The sequence below is a fragment of the Xenopus tropicalis genome, chromosome 4 (genome assembly GCF_000004195.4).
Source record: "Xenopus tropicalis strain Nigerian chromosome 4, UCB_Xtro_10.0, whole genome shotgun sequence".
Classification (NCBI taxonomy): Eukaryota; Metazoa; Chordata; class Amphibia; order Anura; family Pipidae; genus Xenopus; species Xenopus tropicalis.
In genome coordinates, this window is record NC_030680.2 from 87,286,637 (window position 1) to 87,307,906 (window position 21,270).

The window sequence follows — 21,270 nt, forward strand, 5'->3', positions numbered from 1 at the left end:
AATAATAATAATACTACAATAAGGATATGTAAAAAAGCAAGGATCTGGTTGCTTTGTATGTAATTTTGTTCTGTATGTCCAATGTCTAAACATATGTAGTGTACAACGCTGTTGAATATGTTGGCAATTTATAAAAGATAAAATCAAACAACGACAATAGCAACCACTACACCACATATCACCATCTGATCGCCAGGCATTGCTGTGGTAAAAATGCCAAATTTATCATATTGTGTATACATTTTTGAAAACGCTGTGTAAAAAAACAGCAATGCTCCAGTGAAAAAAATACTGTATATCCACCTAATTTTCTCCATTGACTTGATGGGTTAAGCCATACATATAAACGTATAAAATATCCTCATAGAATATAGTGATAGAGAAAATACCCAGCTTACTGTACACAGATGTAAATAATTTTACATAGCATGATAAATAGCCCCCTATATAACTGTATATTTTACATAGTATTTAATAAATCACTAATTAAATCACAAAACGATATCTGTACAACAATATAATGTAACACTCAATTGCATTGAATGCTTACAGTATAATTCTATTCTGCGTTTGCTTTTGGAAGGGGTGAACAAAAAATCACCCTATTGTTAAATATATGTTGACTAAATGAAGTGTGCATTCACTCGACCTTTAAACAATGGAAGGACAAAAGTAATTGGAAAAAGTAATGAAAAATAATGACAAAGGTCGTTCAAGGGAATTTTATATTACTTTCCTGTTTAAGATTATTGCTGGCATTATTCACTGAATTGTGGGAAGTTTGCCCCATTCATAATAATAGTTCCTTTTCAACAAACAAAAGGAAAAGAGCATTGGGAAGAAGAGCACATTATATTGCAAACAAAATGGTAAAATATTAAAACCTGGGTAAGCTTCAATTTAGTTTTTATTAGAGGTGTCAAGGTTATTTACAGTTACTGCACACCTTACGTTTGAAGAATATGGATTTTGCCATCAATCAAATATTTTTAATAAATGCTAAAAGATTTGGTAATCTTACTATTTCAGCAGAATATGGAATATTGTTTGAAGTGAGTGCCAAATCGAGGCCTCTCTTTATTTTGTATACAGTAACGCAAGGCAAAAAGAAGTTGGGTTAAAATTATAAAAGTCTCAAAGATTATACAGTGCCTAGCAGGTAGCAACCTAATTAGTAGGTGGAGTTTATGGAGCACCTGTTTCAAAGTAATCAATAATTTAGTTTTTTTATGAGCTATAAGAACTGATACAAAGGTTGTACTTCTTATTACATTAGGTAGAATGTTTCATTTTAAGCATTAGTAGTACCAGCCAATGTTGGTAAAAACATGAACCCATGCATAGTAAACTTTCCACTACTTTAATTCTGCATTTTGCCGTGATACTTTGTCCCTACATTTAGCCCTTTAATATACACGTAGTTCTTAGCTTCAAAACTAAAATAAATACTTGTGAATACAGTGTTTCTGGCACAATAAAAACTAGATGCATGTAATTGTTTTTATCCCAAGTCACAAGCAATGTATGTTTTGGTACCTTAATTGCATCATCCAGTAGTATTCTGATTAGAAGAAGGTTTGTATTTTTATTGTCACTTCCATGTCATTGGAGGCAATAACTCTTTGTGAATGTCTGTTATATGATAGTTGTCCCAAGGAGGATAGAAATTGGGATACATAGCATAGGTACTTGTGTTGGGGATGATTGTTATGAAAGATGGTTCCTGCTGTATTCATCCATAATTTCCATTTCAGGTCCAAACCTGAGGGCCTTTAATTATATATACACACATATTAATTAGAGTGATTAGGGTTGATATGCTAAGAAGGTTTAAGAGCTAATTCCAGTGTTCTGCCTTCTACAGTATCTATACTTCAGGTTTCTTTAAAAGACTTTGAGGTTTAGAACTAATAGTTCGTGTTTATCTCATCATACGCTTTTCTTATAAATATACTGTAGTGATATATAAAATAGCATTGCATCAAATCTAGGATTCAGTTTGGATTTTACAGGGTTGAGATTTGTCCATATTTGTTCATATTTGTGTTCATTCAATATGTAAATGCATTTTACAGGACTTAATGAATGGTGATTCATGTTATTATTATTATTAACATTTATTTATAAAGCGCCAACATATTCCGCAGCGCTGTACAATAAATGGATTTCATACATTGGACATACAGAGTAACATATAAAGCAATCAATAACCGATACAAGAGGTGAAGAGAGCCCTGCCCAAAGGAGCTTATAATCTACAAGGACAAAGGGTTGAGACACAAGGTGTGGGAATGGGCATGACCAGAGTTGTGAGAGGTGTGGCACAGGGTATTGCTTTTAGCAGCACACTGAGGTTATGTTAAACTAGATTAGGGTAAATTCTCTAAATAAATATGTTTTTAGAGATCGCTTGAAGGCAGAGAGATTAGGAGAAAGTCTGACAGATTGTGGGAACGAATTCCAGAGAAGGGGGGCAGCCATTGCAAAGTCTTGAATGTGAGTGTATGAGGAGGGAATGAGAGAGGAGCTGAGAAGCAGGTCAGTAGAGGAGCGTTACCTGGCAAACTCCATGTCCCCCAATAACATACATTCTTTCTCACCCTCTGCTTCTATCCTGTTTTTAAGGTTTTAATTTTTATATTAACAATAAAACAAGGATCCCAATCTCAAGAAAGAATGTGAATTATTTGATTAAAATGGAGCCTATGGGAGATGGCCTTGCCATAATTTGGAACTTTCTGGATAATGGGTTTCCGGATAAGGGGTCTGATACCTGTATATTATATGGTACTTAGTTTTCTTAGGGTTATTCTTTTTAGCATGTAGGATATGTTATTATTTGTATCCACACTTTGCACAACCATCTATTATGCATTATTCATATAGTGGAAATAATGTTGTGGAAATAAACATTATGTATTTTCATCTATTACACTGAACACAATTATTAATAAAGGATAAATACTAATAGTTCTATTACAGCTGTCAACTAAACTTAGTCATTTGTGAAAACAATGATCTATTTCAAATCTAAACATAGACAATTTCTACTCATATTGTCCAATAACAGCAAATTTGACTGGTTTTTTTTTAGCAGGAATTTCAATTTTCTTTGCTGAGTGTCCCCAGCCAATGACTTGTAACAATAAAAGCTGCAGTTTCAGAACAAACTGAGACAGGTCAGCATAAAGACTTAAGAGTCTGGCTGGTAAGCACTTAATCAGGCTAAAGCACTGATTTATTTCTTTAAGACATAACATAAGTCAAGATGAGGTCAGCTATTGCTTGTAACTGTTAGGCAAAAACAGCAGGCATCACAAGAATAAAGGTCAACAGGATGTTGTAATTTACTTAATGCCTTTTATAAAAAAAAATAGCACTTGCTCTCCTCTTTTATCTTAAAAAAAACACCCCAGAGACATACAGGACCATAAAGCTTAGAGTGATGCAGCTGCAGTTCTAATATTTCCTGAAAATGTCTTAAAAGAATTATGCTTCTAATAAAGGGGAAATCCAGCAGGAGCAGTGAGATAGATGGCGAAGGCCAATCCAGGGTGCACCTATTAGCTTTTAGTTTAGATTGTCAAAATGATTCCATGACTTTCCTTGAAGGTTTGATATGATTTGTCTTGATTTCTTTGGTGACAAGGAGGTCAAGATAGGTTTTTAATATAGGTTTTGTGGAATGAAGCTCTCGCTAATTTAATAAATGTGCAGCCCTGACTACTTTGGAAGACTTCTCAGGGTACATACAGTTATATATGCCCAAACAATCACCCCAAATATCACTTACACTCTCAGGTTATTCACATATTGTAAGCTTAATAACATGGAGTAACTTAGATCCAATTGGAATAATTATCTCCTCCTCTAGAAAAGTCACTAAATAATTGAATTTTTCCATATTAAGAAATGTATTATTCAGGCAGATTGAGTAGGACTAAATACCATCATTGCCTCCTGTTTGGGGGTAAACATTAAAAAACCATTATATGTTATTTATATATTACTGACACATTTGCACAAATTCTAATAGAGATTATACATCATTCACATCATTCCCTGTCCTAATGGTGCTTACAGTCTAGGGTCCCTATCACATTCACACACAGGTTCAATCAATCCAAATTGTGTTCCTATTTAAATAAGAGAAGGCACCCATTTTAATTTAGATATTATATACTGGAGACTTTCTGCCATTCTGATGCTTAGTAGCTTCCACCACAATGTTGGCTGTTCAGAAAAGGACAGGGTTTTTCAGTTTTGCTATCGCCAGAAAAGCACTCATGTACTATAGCTCTACACTATTTGTTTGCCATTGCAAAATAAAAGTTGCTTTATTGCTGTATACACGTACAAAATACTTTATCAAGAAAAAAGTCTCTCTTTTAACATGGCTATTCAACATCGTCTTTAGTACCATGGCACTGATTACATGTGTAGATTTATAGTAAACTCCTTGACATCGTAGCTTTTTGTACACATTCCTCATAATTTTTTATTGTCTTAAATGCTACATGTTAGATGATACCATGGTATAATTTTTAGTACAAGAGAAATGGATGGGGATTTGTGTCACACCTAATTAGCCTGACATAGTAACAATTCTGCCCCAAGGTTAGCCCTAGGAACTCTATGTAAGCAAATGCTTGCCTTCAGTGCTATTTCTTATTTCTAAATAAAGATGTGTGTAGCTCCACTAAAGTCTTACTTATTCCATAGGAGAAATATGCAAGGGATTTGTTTTCCACAATGCAAAGGACAAGGGTTTCCCAGGTAGGGGGTTCTTTCTTCACTATGGATCCCAATGCCTAAAATATAATATTTAACATGAACACATAAAAAATGTGACTGTAGGCATCCTCCCCTTTCACCCTCTATTCACAGCAGGATGCACAGCCTCTATTGAGGCCCTTTTCTTACCACCAGTCCTAGGCTAGCTGCGTGTCCCAATGCTGCATTCTTCATTATATGCCCAATTTTTCTTCTGGCACTCAGTGGAGGGTTTACACAAGTGTAGATGAGCACAAACAGGTGCAATCTTGGGCCCCGTAGTGCTCTTGCACTTGCACCCCTGGGGATCATAAATGAGGTCATAAAACCCCTCAATTGGTTAGTCTACAAATTGCATCAGAATTTTGAATAGATTCAAGCCTAGAGGACTGAAATTTGACTAATGAAACTGCAGAATGCTTTCTGATGAAAAAGCAAGTAGAGGAAAAGGGGAAATGCTTTGATAAATGGTCAAAGGCTTTAGTAAATTTCCAGACTGTCAGGAAAAGGTTAATATATCTAATAAAACTTGAACTGCTTTGAAAACACTATTAATCACAGTTCGACCTTCGGTAAATCTCCCTCATAGAACAAATGGTACACCATTCATAAATAGAAATGAATTATACATTTGGTTTCTGTTCTTTGTCTACGTTATTTAGCTCCTTTTTTGTTTTAAAGGAAAAGTGGGATCACTGTCAGGCACCCCCCAGTGATTAAGATCACTTCTCTGATACCCCAGGCTGGTGCTCCTATTAGCAGAAAATTGCACCAGGGTACATGCAGGCAAGTTATGCTCTTCTTCTCCTTTCATTGCGATCCCAGGCCCACGCATGCACAGTAAAGGCAACATTTTTGTTAATGTGCAACTTTTCACTCTACTGCTCATATGCAGCTGGTGTGGAGAAAGAAGACAGAAGAGGATCACTGGTCTGCATGTACCCTGGGCATGTACCCCGTTTTCTTGCTAATAGGAACACCAGCCCTTGGTATTAGGTAAGTGAATACAATCACTGGGGGGGTGGATAACATTTTGGTATACCCTCCAATGATTCCACATTTCCTTCTCCTCTAAAAGAGACTTTTCATTTCTACACTGAATACTGCAAAAATATTATACACTCTTATTGTCTGAGTACATTGAACAATGATGATGAAAGGACAAATACTGTGCAAAGCAGAAAGTTAAAATTAAGTTTATTAAGGAAAGGGGTAAGAAAAAAGCACTTTGTGATGTATATGCTTATTGAGCTTGCTAAAAAGAAATCTACTTCTAAAATACCCTCTGGGAGAAAAGATATCTACACTTGCTTTGTGAAATTGCTGTATTGATTCCTATTTACCAAGCTCACCTTTGATAAATACCCTTTATCAATTGATGCAGGATTGCAAGGTAACAATTAGGAAGTAATCACAGAGATATATATGAAACGAAGACCCATTAGCTGCAAATGAGAAATATATGTATAAGAAACTACTTTATTTACTACTGATTTATCTTCAGCACAAATCAGAACTCTCAGAACTTGTGATAATGTCCTGATACTTTTTATAAAAAAGATGTGGCCATTTTACCTGCATTACCTTCTTAAGGAAGGCATCTCCAAAAATATGTATGATCCTTTGTTCAAAAACATTTGCAGACCACTAACTGCTCATCAGTATAAGAAGCAGCTGCCATTGTAAAGTGAAGGGGTTTATGTTTGAGATTACCCTATCACTGGCCCAGTATATTGTCCTAACATAATGTGTCCTTGTACATGTTTTTTAGATGGGAAGAATACTTTCCATCATTAAGAGACATACATGACACATGCTTAAGTTGGCATAAAGCTTTTTCTCTGTATAGGCTATGCAAAGACTTTGAAAGTTGTTGCCACTTTGGAGAATTACATCTCTAAACTTCTTTGGCTGGCCATTCTCTCAGTGATCTCCTACCTAGGCTATAAGGCCTCAACTTCTTGTTTGATGATTATAATGATAACACAATAAGAGGGCTATGGGAGTTGACTATGAAGCAGCTTGTGGCTGAATGCTTTGAAGGTGTTGATCATTTTGGCAAGGCTAAAAGGGTAAGCTGAGTCAGTATCACAGAATAAAACCCTTGACAGGGGATAGTCAATAGGGACATTTTATAAAATCGACATAGAGTTGTCATTTAAGGATATTTTATCATCAGTGTCCTCCCTTAGTATAATGTACCAAATGTGGACATTCATTATCAGGCTTAAAACAGAGAGAAATTTAACTGATTAGTTTTAGAAAGATCTATTATATAGAAAGATTCTAATATTATAAATATTGTAATTATGGCCAGATAAGATGCAAATAAATACCAGTTTTCTTTCAAGTTACAAAACAAAAATATTAGCCATATATGCCAACCTACTCAAGCATGACAAATCATATAGCCTCTCAGTTAATTACATATTATTAGCCATTTCATTTAAAAATGACATGCCTCACCAGACTTTCCTATTCGCTCCAGGAAAATGCATTTATTTCATCCATTGTTTCCAACCAAAGGCAGCCATTAGAGTCATTTTACTTGTTTCCAAGTGAAGTCAGGGTGAAAAAAGCAATAATCACACTATCAATCAATGCAATTTGGATGTGTTACATGTTCTGCAAAAAGTACATGGAAATAGAATTTAGAACAAGGTAGAAGGAGCGAAGTGCTTGCTAATGCACTGCACTGGCCCTGGAGACCTACAGTATATGCTGTATAAACCTCTGGAGTGAGGCCTCTGAGATTTTTTTTTTTCATTCCTATCTCAGATACCCACAAGTAGAAAGTGATTACAGATCAACTTGCACCATCCAGCAAGTGATACAAAGAGAATGTTTATACACTCCTCTCATGGGAAGAACAGAACCAAAAATTCTGATGTTTGCAGAATTGGCAATATAACTAGAACATCAGATTTAATGCCGGTATTGGTATAATTAATACATTTCTCCTTAATAGAAAAAAATAATATACATTAACAAATATATGAGAAAGGTAAATAATAATCTGAGTATTGTGAGGCTCTTTTAGAACAAGCTTTTCCCTTAAATGTATTATCATTTTAGCATTTTAGTCCTAAAAAAAGATGACTGATTTTAGGCACATACTATATATACTCAACCACTCAATCAGCACATGCATTAGTATCCCATTGGTCCATTTTTACTGCTAGGCAACCATCAGCAGCTATTGAGTCTGTTGTCCTTATTTCTATTCCCCTGCTTGTCATTGGTAATGGCCCAAAATGACCAACAAAGTCTTTTATATATAAGAGAGTTTAAAGATCTATATATAGACCCTCTTTTTCCAGTGTGATCCTTTGAATGGAGAATCCACTGAATTCCAAATATAGAACCAACCTTGGGTGCTCCATGTGCTTTTTAGCTTTGCATTTCTGAATAAAATTGAAATTTGTATTTAGATTTTCCAGGTTTTAGAGTTTTTTTGAAACCACGAATAAACTCATTTCCGCAAATGCAAATTGCAAATGAATTCCGTTTTCCGTTTGCGTTTCCGCAAACGCAAATGAATTGAAAAAGCATGAATGAAAAAAGCTGCAGAAACAACACAAAAACTGCAACTTTTTTGTTTTGTTGTACAAAACCAGCATCAAAACCCCCCAAAAAACTCTAAAACTACGAAGCAAAGAAAGTTCTTCCAGTTTTAAAAGGGACATCTGCCATTGACTTTTACTTGATCTCTTCTGGTTTAAGATGGCATAGTTTTGCTTTGTCACAATTTTGACACATAATAAATCACAAAAAAAGCATTTTTTTTCTGTCAAAAAATTATGAAAAACGAATTAAGCGTAAGAAATGCTTCCCTAAGTGCCCTTTCTATTTTCAAAAAAATTATCAGGTCATCATTATGCTTGCTTAGTTCCCCCCCTTTATTATAATGGAGTAATCCACTATGGTATCTATTATCATAGAGCCATATTACTCTTTTCCTATCTGACAACTGGGACCAGAACAGAGGCTACTTCCTTTCATTACGGACAATTGCTCTTCAGGCCCAATTCGTTAAATTTATTAAAATCAATCTTGGGAGAAATCATCATATTGAAGTAAATTAATGACTGAAGTGATTTTCAGATGGAATTGTACCATAACCCTTTAGATTGTAAGCAGGACCCTCTGATCTTTTTTTTTTATTTATTCTGTAGCCCTTATTTGCTAAATTATTATATAACACACCTGTTCAAATAATTGTAAAATGCTACATAACTTCCTGGCTCTATATAAATAAATAATGACAATGTTTATGATTTATGATTTTCTGTTCAATGACATCTGATTAAAAATACTGGCCCAAATGGTATGCTGGTAATTGCCCTGGATGTCTGGAGCACTGGAGCAGTTTTGTACTTTTCCTAAAAATAGAACTTTATTATTTAACCAGTTGTTAGCAGTAGGGAACTAGCAGTTTAAGTTTATTGCTACTTCTAATAGGTACATAGGAAAAGTAGTACACACTCACACTCTCACACACACTAGTCAGTTTTATGAGGAGTAAATTCATGTAAAATATCTAAAATGTATTTACAAACTGGTACATTATTTACATGTTCTATAATGACTTGGTTTATCATTGTCTTTCAATATGATCTAACGCCGGAATTTAAATGAACACATTAGAGTGTTCTTTCAAATATTCTTTTCAATACTTATTCACTGTACACCAAGATATGCAATGTTATGCTGTTCAAAGCCTTTTGAAAAAGAAAAGAAATAGATTGTATTTTTGTAATGCATTCCATGGCTCCATTCTCCTATAGAAGACTGAGGAAGGAGCTTGCTTAAAAAAACCTTCCTCCCCCCTGTAAAATGAAGAATTGTTGATACCCTGATTGAAAATTCTAATCACATCCTTGCAGTCCTTCACATCACAACTGGTGACAGTTGATTCACTCTTTTTCATGCTTGCTGCCTCTCACTGCCTGTGGTGCCTCTTATGCATGAGTCTATCATTAGCGCACAAACCATGATAAATTGGTTGTGGATACGCTCTCATCAGAACCTGGAAAATGCTTCTCTTTCAGAATCGCATAGCTCCTAGTGTGACATCATCTTGAATGGAAGAAGAAAGTAATACAGTATTGGATCTGCCACCACTTACTAACACAATGGGAATGTAAGTAAATGTATTTGGCCTGATTTTTCTCTTTTCAAACTGCTGTTCCTGGTAAATACACAGCTGCAATAAAAACTCACCAATAAGCAGGCTCATACATTGTTGTTTAAAATTGTACAAGGAAGCTAAACAATGCCTTTGGACTTATATATAGGATAAATAAAATTATTAAGCTCTTAGTATACAAGGTACACATGGGAGGCAGCAAAAGTCTTTTACTTTGAGTCTTTCATTGAACCTAGAACCTGAGAACAGTAGGGGGCAACATTTCAGCTGCTAGGGTGGATACTGAAAAATGTTATTTTGAAACTTGAGTAGTTGCCTATCCCTGTGATTAAAGGTCACATGCATTTAAGAAGGCTTTATTAATAGATACAAAGAATAAATCAGATTGCAAACACAGATAGAGAGGATGATAAATAAAGGCTTGGAACCATCTGTGATATATTTTATAGCTATTCCTCAGTGTATGATATATTTTTTAAAACCACAAAAAAGGTAACTAAAGATACATTTTTTAGAATGTAATATTTTACCAAGAGCTTTTTCTGCTGATCTAAACTCTGAATTTAAAAAAAGTGAAAATGTGAGGATTTTTTTTCTCCAAACCTGTCAAGCATTTACCATGACAGTGATTGTCAGAGACAACTTAATTCTGTTCATCCACACTCTAGACCCTTTACCTTCAAAATAATAAAAGTGACACTTCTAAAAAGGGTCGTTTCAGAGAGCATTAACAAGACTAATCTGTGACATGTGCAAGGAATTGTCCCCTGAGAAGCGCTGTGATTAGTCTTTTATTGGCTGCTCTGAAACCTGCTGATTCACCTTGGATACAACTTGTCCTATATGCCACATGCAGAATATAGTATTTGGATACCTCGGCAGAAGCAAAATTGTCACTCTAGGATTATAAATAGTGCAGTGATGAATGGAGGTTTTCAAACACAGTTCATTAGATTTGTACCATGCCTTAGAATTAAGTTCCTGGAATTTTGTTTAGAAAAGTACCTCCAATAATATTAGTTTGTACCCTGTGTTTTATAACTGACATTAAAAACACTGTTGACAGTCCTTTTCAGATGCAAACATTTGGCAGATGTCTGATCTGATTCACTAATATAATTTATAAGGGGTTTTAACAGAGAAAAATGGAAACATTGGGATTGACAGCCGATACAGTCCATTTAGCCTGCCTAGTCTGCCAATTTCTCCTAATTACTCAGAAAGCACGCTGGTACTTTTTAAATCACACAGGATTCCTGCGAGCTTCTTAATTTTTCCCTGAAACGTATTTGAAGAAGAAGGTCAGCATACATAATTACATTCACCGTGTTCTGTGTTGCATAGCTGCCAGGAAAACAGAAATTGGTAATTTTTTGTTTTTTAAACAAGAATAAGGGCCATGCCCTGTACTTGCATTAAAAACAGTCCCCTTTTAATAGCGATACCTGTACCAGTTATTATAGAATAATCCCTGAAAGCTAAAGTCCAGTTGTACACCGTTTAGTAGCAAGAAAACCCATGTTACCCAAGTGTTCTGGATCATAGTTTTCACAGTTGTACGCACTTTGTAATAACCTCATATATTAAGAATCTATATTCTTTCTTCCAAATGATTTCAATACTTTAATAAATTTACTATTACTTAAATTACAGTGAACATTTATTTGTGTTACAGTCCTTCATCTGTAGTTTATAAAACTCTGTGAATAGGATATTGTATATATACTTGAAAAAGTATTAGCGCAAACAATGAAGATAGAAATTATGGTTGGGTATTACATGTTTGATTATTTATGATTACTTCTGATGTAAATATTCTACCTTGCTGGGTAGATGATAATTTATGTTTCATATATATATATATATGTATGTGTGTGTGTTATACCCTAATCTATTTGAGTTTTATTAGCCTTAACACACAAGATTTAATTGCCCACTAGTAGGCAAGGGTGCTAAATGCTAAAAACAACCCGAAAAAGCATAGATTAAAATGACTGGACCATAACCCAAGAATCAGGTACTAAGTAATTAAATAAGAGACAAGGCCAAGGTCAAGGCAAGCATAGTAAAGAAGCTGATTGATGAAAGGAGGGGGAATAGGTAGAAACTGTTTTCTGTATGACTGTGCTCTCACTAGAACTCTGTTCTTCTCTTATACTTCATTTTCCTTAATTCTTCCCAAAGGTTTTTGGTCAGAACCTGATAATCCTCTTATCAAACTAGTATTGCTTTTATAACATAGCTAATAAGAAACAAAGACTAATGCCACTAAGAGCATATCCAACCAAAACCAGAACCAAGACCAATAAAAACAGCAACTGGAAGTTTTCCATATGTTTGCCGATAGTCTGTGCTGAGTGATTCCATAAATCTGTACTTACTATAGGTATTCCCTATATGCCTAATACTCAAGAGTAACATTTTATAAAAGCTTTATCTGTTTGATATATTGTACAACTGACATTAATATATATGCTATTTCACTTTAGCTATTATAATAAATTAAGACTTAAGTACTCTAATATTTCTCTTATATATGTTGGTTGATGGTATTGTGTACAAGGCCAAAAAAAACCCAAACAAATCAATTCATCTGCCCTCATATGTGAAGACATAATTAAATGACAGTGTTATGAAAGTAATAGGCATCAGTTAATTTATGTCAAATTCATGTTTTATCACTTGTTGAAATGTATTACAGTTTGCGCGACACATTTGGATTAAACGTGCCACAGTAATTTCATTACACATACATTAGATGTGGCACTTGAGCAACACATGCGACTCAAGTACGATCTGCTGGGTAAAGAGTCTCTCACACTATAAAGCAATTTATCTTGGGGCTCCTAGCAACCAATTATAAAGCTCATAACATGCACATGTCAGATTAGTGAGGTAATTTGGAACTTTAAATGTTGAATGTGAAATCCCTTCTCAGCTGGCGTACTGCCTTTTTTTTGTAAACCCCTCTTTATAGTTGAGTAAATGAAGTGCAGCAGCCTTCAGGCTATTCTATGGTGCAAGGAGGCTGAGAATAAAAAAAAAAATCACAGCTGAAACCAGCGACTGTCTGAATTCCTTATGTCTGAAACTAAGTTAGAAAGCCAATTAAAAAAGGAATAAAAAAAACTTTCATATATGGATTGAATAATGCCCCTTGAGTTTTCCAAAACACATCAAAGATTTTTGGACTGGACTTGCATTTACTAATGTGTGGTCTGGACTTTTATCTTCGGGATCCTTTAGATCATAGATTAGCTGAAGCTGGAAAAGCGTAATAACAGGGAAATGCTAGATATGCAGTAGTAGTTGTTTTTTTTTTCTTTAAATGCAATAAGCAAACTTAGGGGGGAATTCTTGTATTTAATATCCAGCCCTTTCTCCCTGCAAATACTTTCAGTTATGGCAAGATCAGTTCTGGCCACTAGACCATGACCTCCAAGATGTTCTTTTATTGAGGGATTAAACAAGAGAGAAAAAACTAAAGCTGGCCATACCATGCACAGGTAGATCATCAATTTAACCTCCCAAGTTGTGACCTGATTGACTAGGGAACTAAACAGTTGGAACACATTGGGAATCTATGCTGAGCTGTTGTGTGTGGTGACAGCCTGATGTCACCCTTGCCTGATGGGATTTTCAGTCTTCTTGACTAACGCCTGATCAAGTTGCTAACAGAAATGGATAAAGGGTGCCATTTTTTTGCCCAATGAGCTCCCATATCAACAAAGACTGGTTTATGACAGATAATTATCTATTAAAAATGATTATTAATAAATTATCCTTTTAGTATTTTAATGAGGTATTTACAAATGGCATAGGCCTATGTTTGTACTTAAATCTGCCATCATACATTAATCAGCAACATACAGTTTTCTAATTTTAAAATTATAATAGCTTAAAGGAAAAGTAACACCACAAATGTAAATGTATAAAAGAAATTAAACTATAATTTACTGCTGCCCTGCACTAGTAAAGGTTATGTGTTTGTTTTAGAAACACTACTAGAGTTTATATAAATACCCTGCTGTGTAGCCATGGGGGCAGCCATTGAAAAGGAGAAAAGGCAAAGTTTATATAAGCAGCTAACAGATAAACTCTGTAGAGTACAATGGTGTCTTATATGTTATCTGCTATGTTCCTGTGCATTTTCTTCTGTTTTCCAGCTTGAGTGGCTGCACCCGTGGCTACACAGCAGCTTATTTATATAAACTACATGCCTGAAGCAAACACGCTGGTTTTACCAGTGCAGGACAACAGTACATTATATTTTAATTACTTTTTTTGGTGTTACTGTTCCTTTAAGGTTCTTGATATGGGAGACAACTTGCAGAATGTAGAATTTATTAAAAGTTGTGTTTATTTAATAAACAATGTACAGTCATTCATTGTCACTTCAATAAATGGGTGAATGTTGCATTTTGTTAAGGGCAGATATGTGAGTTTAATAAAGCTTAATACATAAATTTACCTACGTTCTGTTTATTCCTATGGGATTTTTAAAGGGGTAGGAAAGATAAAAACTAAGAAAGCTTTATCAGAAAGGTCTATGTAAATACAGCCATAAGCACTTACAGGAAAAGAAACTCAAAAGAAACACAGGATTTATTGTCTCCTTTTTTGTAAACATGTTCTTATCGTATCTGACTTCTCTCAGAAGAATCCTTCCAGCTATGAAGAGCAAGCTAAAATGGCAGCTGCTGTCTTAAGCAAACAGAGAGAGCTTCCAGGGCTATCTATTGGTAGTAAAGTGCCAAATTGACTTTCCTTCTCCTTAAAAAGAGTATTTATCAAATCGTGAGTTTTTCCTTTCACCCACTGATAAATACTCCTCTACTGTCAGTAGTACTATGCCATACCTCCCAACATTTGAAAAAAAAAATTTCGACCACGCCCACTTTTGTGGCCATGCCCCAATTACCACACCCCATTTTTTTTTCAAAAGATGCTCCTTTTATATAGTTGAAATGGTGGGATCAGACGCAAAATGTACTATACCCTCATACTGTACTACCTAAGGAAAACAATATAACAACTCCTACATATAAAATACAAATATAGAGAGAAGGCAGTCAGTTATAAGTGAGTTATAACTATGTACCAGTTTTTTCCTCCCCATACACAGTGCCCCCAATGGCCCAATAGACAGTACCCCCCCATACACAGTGCCCCCATAGACAGTACCCCCCATACACAGTGCCCCCCATAGAAAGCTCCCCCATAGACAGTACCCCCCCATAGAAAGCGCCCCCAATTGACCCCATAGACAGTAGCCCCCATACACAGTGCCCCCAATAGCCCCCATAGACAATGCCCCATAGTAAGTGCCCCCAATAGCCCCCATAGACAATGCCCCAATAGTAAGTGCCCCCAATTGCCCCCATAGACAGTAGCCCCATAAACAGTAGCCCCCCCTTACACAGTAACCCATGCCATACACAGCCGCTCCTTCTTCTGCGGCTCTGCTCCTTATGCGGCAGCGACAGGCCCTTTTATAAGGTTGCACCACATGCGTATGACGTCACACGTACCACAGGGCACAACCTTATAAAAGGGCCTGTCACCGCCGCACAAGTTGCAGAGCAGCAGAAGAAGCCTACGTTGCAGGTACAGCCAGTGCATCCCGCTGTGCTTGGTAGTTCAATGAATGTCCCGGGACATTCATTGAACTATCCAGGACAGCGGGATGCACTATAAAAACCAGGACTGTCCCGCGGAAAGCGGGACAGTTGGGGGTTTGCTATGCAGAGTTACATAATATTTAAACCAGTATAGTGCAGAGGCATTTAAATCATAGTATAAAATATTCTGTAGATTCCAGAATTACAATACCATACCAAGCTCCATATATTCCATCAGTAAAACATAAGGCATTACACTGTATTTATCAGAAATATCTTGCACAATTCTGTAAATCCCTGTTTACAGACTTTCAAACCCCCACTCTGGTCCTAGTACACTGGCTTTATTCTTAAATTACACACATTCGATCTCTTTTGTTTATCTCCCAGCTACTGGCCAACTTGCTGTAAAGGGAGAAAGATGCTGTCCATAAATCTGCTGTCAGATCAGTACACTCTATGACCGTGCTGTCCTTACTCCTCTGCTGAGTGTGACTATAAAACATTTTTCTCAGCAGGCAAGTTTGGACTGCAGTTACAGAGGGCATTGATGTGACAGGGGATTTATGGACAGCATTATTGGGGTCTTCAGGAATTAAACCAATGAGCGGAAATGTACTTTAAGCAAAGCAGCCTGCATCCATAAAGGAAAGGAGGGCAGGATAAGATTTTAGCCACTTACTAGAAATCATGACATTTTGTTTAATTTCGCAGCTGCTTTCTCTCTATCAGCATGCTGCTGCTTTGGCACTTAGTTTTCAGCTGGCATAGAGATAACAGTGCACAGGCCAGCTGCAAATATAGATTGAAATAGCATCCCCAGTGAAGATCATTTTTAAGGCAGAACACTCATGTTGCCTTTGCTCATATTAGTACTAGCACATTACATAAATATTATTTAGCATAAAAATGTTGCTACCCACCATGTTGCTGTAACTCTTGTCTCACTACTCTGGACTTTCTGGTTGCTTTGTTTCTGTGGGACATTTCACAAGTCACCTTTAGTGTGGTGATCGAGTTGAAAAAAAGAAAACTCCTTGCCAGTTTAAAAAGAGATAATAAGCTCTTTATAATAAACTCCTCACTTACCCCTAGCCACAACTAGCATGAACCTTGTACTTACTTGACAAGGGGACTCCTAAATAGACCCTTCGCCTTGAGGCACCCCACTGAACCCCCTTGTTACATACCTTAATGAAACACCAGAAGACAGAGGTGGAGAAAATGGCCACAGCATGTATTCACATTTTATCAAATAAATAGGACTTTGCCAGCCTAACCCAAGGCAATATTCTAAAGCCATAATTCCATAAGTGGTCCCTACTATGCTCTGCCGTTCTTCGCTGAAGACTTTAATGAGTATTAGACTGTCTCTACCTACAGAGAAGATCGCCCCAAACTCTGGTTCCAGCAGGAGCTGCATTACCAGCCAAATTAGAGAAGTTCAGCAGCCCTGCTGCCAGTCCTGGATCTGCATTGTCTCGATGATAGGAAATCCAAGCAGGCTGTCACCTAGCACAATCCACTGTGCAGTCACAGGAGAGAACCTCCTTTCTCCCTCTGCTAAAATTACCTGTGCAGTACTCTGGCAAGGTCCTACCGCTGCTGTGACAAATAAAACTTAAAATATATTATCCACTGTTTTGATCCAGAGGAAGGCAAAAAAACCAACCTGAAGCTAGTGCCAATTATGCTTCAAGAGGGAAAAAATTCCTTCCTGACCCCCTTAGCGATCGGAAACATTCCCTGGATCAAGCAATCGTTGTTAACATGAATTAAATACAATGCATTTTGCAAAATATGCAAAAAGGGGGAGGGTGGGTGGGATGTTTCTACCTGCTCAGAAGATAAGGAAGTGAGAGTTTCTTTTTCTGACATCACATCCCTCTCTTTCTCCGCCCCCTATGCCAGCTTTCTCCTGCCTTAACTCTTTCCTTCTAACCTAATCACAGTTGAACCTAGTTCTGCCAACCTCTAAACATAAACCAGTGTAATCTGGCTGCTGGTTATTCGGATCCCTTGTCATGCAGCCCCTGCGCTTATAGCTCCAGGGCTTTCCTTTCCAGCAGCACTCCCACAGGCAAAGGACAGTTTGACACTGAGGCCTTGGCAGCTCTAGCGACGAAGTGCATTTGGTGATAGATTGCATGACAAGTAAAAAGTTCTTGGCCTTCTACCTATTGCCTTTGTATGGTCATGGAACTCATCTGTGATTTATAATATACAATAGGGGAGCACATTATTTACTATATAATATACAGTTTGGTCATTTCCCTATGGGACCAAACTGTAAATTATATCATTATAATCGGAGCTTAGTGACGTAATGTCTGTCAAATGACATACTAAAATATTATATATTTATTTATATATAAGTATATTACTGTTGCAAAAAACGAGAATGTTAGAAGTCACCTCGGGGTTCCATGTCCTGTCCATGGTCATGGAACTCCTCGATGACTTATACAATCCCTATATTTTGCAATAGGGGGTACTTTATTCACTATATAATTTTACAGTGGGCGGTACATTATCTAGTGTATAGTCCATAGCAATGCACAGGCAAAGCAAGGGGGCTTGCAACAAAGCAATCACAGCACATTGCACATAATAAGAATAAATAAGAAGCATTTTTATAATTGACTGATAAACTTAAAATGACAGCCACACTTTTTCCCCACTGACATGAATAGTAAGCTGTGTGCCTCATGACAAATATATATACAGTACATCTGATATTAACTTGGAATGGCACACCTGCTTTTAAATGTAAAGCTTTATGAATTTATGTTCTATTTAAAAAATATTTCCATCTGTGCTATCATAGATATCTGAGATGAGGAAATGATTGCATCCTGGAGTTTAGCAAAATGAAATATTTCCTTGTTTCATTGATGCTGGGAGTAAAAAAACAAAAAACAATGGTGAAATTCATTGTACTCAGTTTAGTGTGTATAATCTATCTATTCTTGCTCATGTTCATCGGTAAGGATTTTATCATCCTTCAGGGACTTTTTCTTGCCAAGACAGGATAGTTTGACTGTTTAACAAATGACGAGGAGCATCAACCAGCCATTTAGCTATGCTTGATTAATGCATGATGATAAAATGTGCTTTGCAAGAAGAGATCACATCGAAAGACTTACACACTTTGACTACAGGTCACCTTGGTCACTGCAGGGATGGAATTGGCCTGTCACCTGTCACCTATGTTTTACTAGTAAAACCTGGCATTTGTATTAAGTGAATTTCTTTAGTATATCCAGATTCCTCATTTCTGTAGTGTATTTCATCTATTAAGCATTCTCAGCTTTTATTTCCATAATACAATTGAAAAAGGCACATTCCCTGTTAGTTCAGTAAGAGATAATGAGGTCTTCCTAGTGAGTTCCTCCAAATGCTTCTATGAATATATGTTATTAGTTGGCACCTGAACTTTTCTAAGTGCATGCATACACAAATTATTGTTTTTTTTTGCTATAACGGATGCCCACGACTTGGCATTTGGCTACCTTACATATTTGTTTCTGAGTGGTTTCTTTTCATATCCAAGATTGCAGATTTAGTTCCGTTTGCTGCCATATTTTCTTATCAAAGTTCATTGCTAAGGCAACAATAAAAAAAGAAACTTTTTATGGCCTGTTTTGACATTTGATCTACTTTTGGGGGGCCATTTACTAACCATCAGATTTTTTTTTCTGATTTGGATTTTTAGTGCTAAAAGTTGCAAAATGTGACTTTTCTAAAATCTACTATGCATCAAAATGGCCAAAAATCCAAACCCAACCATTTACCAGCTAAAATTTGCTGAGATAAAGTAGAAGTTACTGGCAGATGTCCCTTCTTTTGCTTTGAAACTTAACTAATGATGAGCATATGTCCCATTTTGCTTCACTAAAAAAAAAAGTAGCAGTTTTAATGCAACATGTTGAAAGATTCAGAATTTTTGCAACTTTTCCCACACAGACTTTTTCAGTTCAGACATTTTAGTAAATGTAAGACATTTGTGCAAATGCACCTATTTCTTATTTCTTCCTTTTCTTGGAATCTTCTTGCCTTCTTATATGGCCTCAGTTAAAAATGAAGCAAAATAAGAAAACAATCAAAATCAGAACACATGTTAAATATTAGCTTTGCTCATTCTACTTCTTTAAGGACTGGACAAATTCCAACTGGACAGATTGATCAGGCAAACTGAGAGGACCACTAGTTGTACTTTATGGAAGCAACGAGCCAGACATTCTTCAGTAAAGCAGAATGCAAGGAAGAGGCCAGATACATCATGGGGCATATTTATTATGCTGTGTAAAAAACAGCAAGAAAATTTGCCACACATTGCCAGGCATCGCCGCGTAAAAACGGTGTAAAATCGGCGTAATTGTTTTACGCATTTTTTCTTCCACCGGAACTTATGGGAAATAATGGCGTAATATCTGGCGTTCATATGACGATCTTTTCTATTTATTTTACACAGCTTTTTACTCCTTTTTTTCGGTGAATTAGTTTTACACAGCATAATAAATACTCCCCTAAGTGTGCTATGTTACCCTATAAATATTTTCCTTCTACTCCAAAAATAGCTTTAGAAAAGTACCTCTGAGTGGTCTGATGGAGCCTTCCTTACAAATACTGTAGTCATACAACATTTCCACCTACTTCACCTACTTGATCCTGCTAGGTCCCATTACTGGAGAGTTGGGCTTAGCATTCGTTTCCCTGTATGAGTATAAAACCAGCTTTTAATTTAATCTAAAACCAAATACATGGAAAATGATAATACTGTGTATACATCTGACATGACTAGCAGACCATGAATGGGTATGTACAGAAAAGGAACTAAAAGCTGGTAAAATGGTATAAATGTTGTAGAATTTTATTGCAACTGATGCTTATATTTCAATATATTAAGGGTTAAAGTACTGCTAATATGAATGCATTTTGTTACAACAACGCCACCTCCTGGGATGTTTGGAAAGTGTAACAAAATGCATCACCAGGAGTGATGAGCGAATCTGTCCCGTTCTGCTTTGCACGCATCATTTTTTTGACAAATTTTTCTGCGGTGAAATTTTGCACCCATTTCAAAACAACCCGACAGTGGCCACGAATCCATGCCTACCGAAATATTTCATTCATCACTAATGGTGTCATTTTTTTAATGCATTTTTTCTTAGAGCAACTTCCACCGGCTCTTACTTACACAAGGTTTAAAGTGGCGTAAAATAATGGCGTCAAATGTGGTGTTTTGACAGGGTAAAATAAAACACACATTGATAAATTCGCCGATTATTTTACACAGCTTTTTACACTGTTTTTTTCAGTGAATTTTGTTTTACACAGCACAATGAATAGGCCCCTTAAACTTTAAAAAGACACTATAGGGGTCATTTACAACCTTAAGTGCAGTGGAATTAGTGGAATTTCGACTGCAATCACCATTCTTTTTACCATGAATGCAATTTTCGTCCCATGATTCAAGCATGATGTTGGATGATGCACCTTGCGTCATTGTGGGGGATACATTAAAACTGAAATTGCACTGGGTGCTGAAAGTGGGTGCTGAAAGTGGGTGCTGAAATTCTCAGCTGAACTTTCAGTCCAGTGTTATTTACAATGTGAGCACCCTATTCTTTTAGAGCAAATATGCTGCATTGCATATGTGGCAAATTCTGAACAGCAGGAAGGAAAAAGGCAACAGCACCAAACATAATCAGATGGAAATGCAAT

At 36.3% G+C, this 21,270-nt stretch overlaps 1 protein-coding gene across 11 annotated transcripts in view; it reads left to right on the forward strand.

Annotated features, from left to right (window-relative positions):
- dab1 (Dab, reelin signal transducer, homolog 1) overlaps positions 1–21,270 on the forward strand; it is a 418,200-nt gene that overhangs the window by 243,109 nt on the left and 153,821 nt on the right. For 10 of the 11 annotated variants that reach the window (XM_031899802.1, XM_031899803.1, XM_031899801.1 and 7 more), the window contains one exon: positions 9,825–9,916. The gene's annotated coding sequence lies outside the window, so the exon portion shown is untranslated. Of the gene's footprint in view, positions 1–9,802; positions 9,917–21,270 lie in introns of those variants that run through there. The other variant, NM_001113818.1, reaches the window with a different exon arrangement.